We start from the raw sequence: 5204 nt of genomic DNA, 5'->3' as shown, positions 1-5204 counted from the left end.
GTAAAACTAAGTGGCAAAAATTTTCAAAATTCTTCAGGATTAAAATAGTAATGGTAACAATGCTTAAATGTCTCGTGATCTATCCAAGCAAGAAAGCGTCTCAATAGACCTGCTCGGGATTTGCAAAATATGCCTACTCAGAATCTGCCAAGTCCATATTTGTTGTTTTGAGTCAGACTGCTCCTAAGCATTACCTTTTCCATAGCGGTAATTTATGTCTTTCTAGTGATGTTCCCTGGGTGGTCTTGACTGGGACTGGATGACCAACAGCCAGGCAGCCCTGAGTTATGGCTCTGCTCAGGATCATCACAGCCTTCCCAGGAAAGGGAAGGGAGAAAAGAGTCTAAATAAGTTAAAAGAACCAGAAAATTCAACAATGTGTCACAAATAGTGAGGTCATTATGCCTGGATAACTCTGGATATTAACAGTGGCTCAAAGTGAAATACTACCCTCAACTTAGCCGTCAGTGAGCCTTGCTCAAAAGTAGCGATCCTCTGTCCTACGAGGGTGGCATTTGACAGTTGAGCGCAAAATAAAACAGACCTTGATATCTTCATTTGTCCTTCTTTTCTGTGCATATTTCACAGTGTAGTGACTTGGGGTCCATCACGTGTCACTTGCTGGAGTTATAACTACAGAGCTCACTTGAAATCTGTATGCACAGAGAAACACGTGCAGTGAACTGGGAAGATTGAAGCAAATCCTCAACCTTCGTGTCAATTTAAAGTTTTACTCTGGGTCTTAATACCATAGGTTAAAATGGCACTGTGGTCCATGACCTCTTTGTCTAAAATGGGAGGATTCTCTGCCAGGGAAGTTAATTGAGAATATTGTATAAATGGCTATTTAATAATTTTCCCACTTAGTGAATTAGTTCATTTTTAAATGAGTCACAACCACTGAAATATTTATATGTACCCACAGGGCTTTATGGCATGCAAAATTTTGTATTTTATCACAGAAAAGGGCTTGCTGCTAAAGAGGGGAGGAGGGAGTTTCTGTGTACATTGTTTTTTTGTTATTGTTGTTTCCTTTAGACTGTGTAACTTTTGTTCTTCAGATTTTCATTATGTAAACAAGAAATATGTGGTGACTTAGATTAAATATTTTTAGATGTTTTGGGTAGCAATAAGTTCTTGCAATCATTGCATGATTAAATATGTTTATCTGTACAGAAAATGGGAAGGCTTATAGAGGGAGAGAGAACTATTTTTGAGCATTCTTATTATTAAATGCTATGCTCCAACACCGTACCTAGTTTCTGATTTCTGCTTTGGGGAACTTTGCAAGGCAGGTGTGACTAATTCATTTCATAGTTAATAAAACTATGTCTCAGTGTTCCCAAATAACTTTCTCTAGACCACAAGGGAGTCTAGGAAAGCTATACTCTGGGTAAACATTTCATTCAATCACTTTAGGGACATGTTATATAGTACAAGTTGACTAATATAGTGAGGTTCTAGAAATAAATACTATAAAATTACGGAAGATGAGATTTAAAAAAGGGCTTTCCATAGCATCTAATCCATTTCATTTAGGATGAAAAGTCCAAACACTGGATGTCACATGTGATTAGACTGGTAGTAAGGAGTAAGAGGCCCCCAGCATGTTCACAGACATGTAAACACAGCCACATGAACAACACAGCAGGGTTTCTTCTTTTTAAATTGGATATTTTCTTAAAAGCTCAATTTATGAAGTCATACAGACCAACAATCTTTCCCTTCTTGTTACTAGCCTGGATTTATTAAACTGTGTAAGAGCTATGTTTTTTAAAGATTTATTTATTTATTTTTATGTATATGAGTACACCATTGCTCTCTTCAGACACACCAGAAGAGGGCATCAGAACCCATTATAGATGGCTGCAGGCCACCATGTAGTTGCTGGGAATTGAACTCAGGACTTCTGGAAGAGCAGTCAATGCTCTTAATTGCTGAGCCATCTCTCCAGCCTAAGAGCTATGGTTTTGATATAAAATGTCAAGGGTCTCACATATAAGGCCTGGTCCCCATTTATGGATCCAGTCACTGTAAAGTGATGGGATCAATAGGTTCTGATCCAATCCATGGATAAATCCAATATTGGATTCATAGTTTAATGTTACACTGAGAGATACAATGTGGGTGAAAAAACAGTTTGCAGAGAATTGACTCTTAAGAGTATATGTGGTTCCTGGTCCCTTTCTGTCTTTCTCTCCTGTCTGTGATGAGGAGAGCAGCTGTGCTGCCATGTCCTTCAACCGTGATGCTCTGTTGTCTCAGGCTAAGGGACCAGCTGACCATGAACTGTGACCTGAGAAGCCTTGAACTAACAAACCTCTCCTCCTCATATTGCTTTCTCAAGTATATTCTAACACTAACAGGAATAAAATGCTAATGTAATAATGGCAACATTGTAAAAATGAGCTATGGTTAATAGAGTCTTAAGACTGGGTACAGACATTTGACTTTTCATACAATCGTTCAAGGTTAGTATTAAAAGACAATTATCAGTATAAAAGGTGAACAGTTTATACACCTATGTAGGAAATACTAAATTTTTCTTTATTGATTTATAATTGGATCTGGCATATATGAGGAAATATAATTGCCTCCTTCCCTCTTATTATTAAAACATTCCTTGCAAATCTATACTTTATCTGGAAAGAGCTGACACATCTTGTACTTGTCCTTTCATTTTCTTTTGCCCCTATTCATAACAGGATGCTTTCTGCTAGCGAAACATTTCTGGTCATGTGAAACTTTCCAGCTAACTTTTCTGATGCTTAGTCTGTGGTAGCAGGGAAGGCCTCTGAAGCTACATCTACTGTAAAGTTGTGTATTGTCCTGGGTTGTTCTATGATTCTCTGATACACAAAAGCAAACATACAAATTATGATAATAAAGCAGAACTCTGTCTGGTGAGATATGCCTAGCGTGGTGCTAATGCATTAGGCCCAATGCTGCTGGGCTGGTAAAGGTCAACAATGAAGAGTAAGACACCTGTCATGGAAAAGATCTGTCTGAGGGGCTCATGCAAGCTCTGTGTTTGGTTTAAGTGTACTCTGAGAAGTTAACTAATCAGAATGTCTAAAAGTGCACTTAATTCCCCTTTGGGGACCTACATAAATCTTTTGCATTTATGATACCAAAGGCAGAGACAATGTTCTGCATAGTCAGCAATCTATCATGCTTTCACTTGCATGCTTATGTGCAAGAGGGCCCCAGGTACTGGAGCAGCACCTCATGGCAGCAAACAGGGAGAAGTCATTTGGCAAGAGCAGATGCTCTCCGTACCTTGGTGATCAGCCACATGCTGGCTGCAGGCCAGGACACTCTCTGATTCTTGATGTTCATTTCACTCCTTAAGTGACGGTACTTACGATGGAAACAGAGGCATAAAGAACGATATTAAGATCCACCTGTATAACAAGGAGAGGGATACGCTTTCAATTTGTAGTCTAAAAAATGAGCACTCTTCAACACACCTATTCAAAATGAATGAACCATGACAAAACATTATGTTTTCTGACTGAGGGGGTGTCTTAAAAAATGAGTACCCAGCCTCATTTAATTCAAATCATATGTTTATTGTCAGTACTAATATGCAAAGACCCTGGGCTGTGTGAAATGGAATATTATGAAATATTTTCCATGCCTTAAAAAAATTATAGTAGAGGTTCTTTCTGTGTCTGTTTCTGTACCCACCCTGATTGTGCTCTCTCTCTCTCTCTCTCTCTCTCTCTCTCTCTCTCTCTCTCTCTCTCTCTCTCTCTTCTCTCTCATACACACACACCCACACACACATACACACATGCATACACACAACTTCATGTTAAACATTATGCAAATAATTAAATTGTATTAGAGGCATCTAAAATAATGGGGTCATTTTGGTTATAATAATAAGAATGGAGTATCTTGAAGGAGTAACATATGACATGGCCCTTGAAGGATGGGTCTGATATGGATAATAAAGAGCAAGATGTTATCAAAAATAAGGTAATTTTAGTTCATATATCATACATAGAATTTCTTACCAAAAGGTAAATTCAGCCAAACTGATGAAAACATCAGGTAAAGGCTACAGAGTTAGGTGAACCACAGGGAAATAATGAAAGCTTTCACTAGGGTCTCGATCATAGCAGGTTTTAGGAAGAATGAAATGCCACAGGGAGACATGGATCGTAGAAAGGAAGCACCAAAGGTAGAGGGGAATGATAAGGAGTCCACATGCTCCTGAGAATAAAACTATATTAACTGAGATCTCAGCTTGAGGAATCACTGGAGAAGGGTGGGCACTGATGGGGGAACATGCCGTCCATATCTCCGGGACTCATTATGAGATTGCACAACCTGTATTGTTTATCACATTGTATATGTGGAAGGCATTTTGCACCTTCTTATATGTCTTGCTTAGACTTGACTATTTAATTCCCATCCATTTGTGTCACCTGTAGGAACTATGCTATTTCACACTTAATAAAATTTGCTTCTTTAATAAGTTAAAGAAACGTCCTCAAGTAGTTACAGCTTTTAAAGACCAATATCTATAGAGCTATGCCAATATATACTTTTAGTATGATAAATGGTGCTGCTTTAATAACCATTTAACTTATTTTCTGATGCTAAAAAATCTGTAAGTTCAACAATACTATATATTTACTGAGTAACAGATGACTTTAAATATAAAAATTAAACAATAATTCATAAGGCTATATTTTCAATTGCCCAAATGGTCACAGAAGGGTACGTTATGATGATTATTTCATAAGAAAAGAAAGATCTTTCTCAGGAGGATAAAATGTTGTATGACTCCTTTGTGTGAAAATGAAAGTTTTTAAATGCCTTTTGTGGCAGCTTCTCCTCACATGAGCAGATCTGACCTACAGTGCTTTGACTGTGTATCCTCAGATAGCCAGGAGCGGCTGATCTCTAGCAGGGATTCCCCACAGATTCTGAACAATGATAAACTCTAGTCTGCTAAGCCATCCTCCACAGGATTCAGCATTTAAAGTAGCGCTCCCACTCAACCTCTTCACTCCAAGTTGCCCTCATATTCTAAACTCCCCTATGTATCTGGCGGGAGATTGTTTTGACTGGAATTAGACAGAAGATCCACGCTTCCAACTGCTTCTTTGTACAGCACCTGCTGCCAGCGCCTAAATTCTTGTTATCTCCACAACACGGTTTAATCTTTTAACAGTTGGCTTATTGGGGAA

Source organism: Apodemus sylvaticus, chromosome 5 (genome assembly GCF_947179515.1).
Source record: "Apodemus sylvaticus chromosome 5, mApoSyl1.1, whole genome shotgun sequence".
NCBI lineage: Eukaryota > Metazoa > Chordata > Mammalia > Rodentia > Muridae > Apodemus > Apodemus sylvaticus.
Note: the sequence above shows the minus strand (reverse complement) of the source record.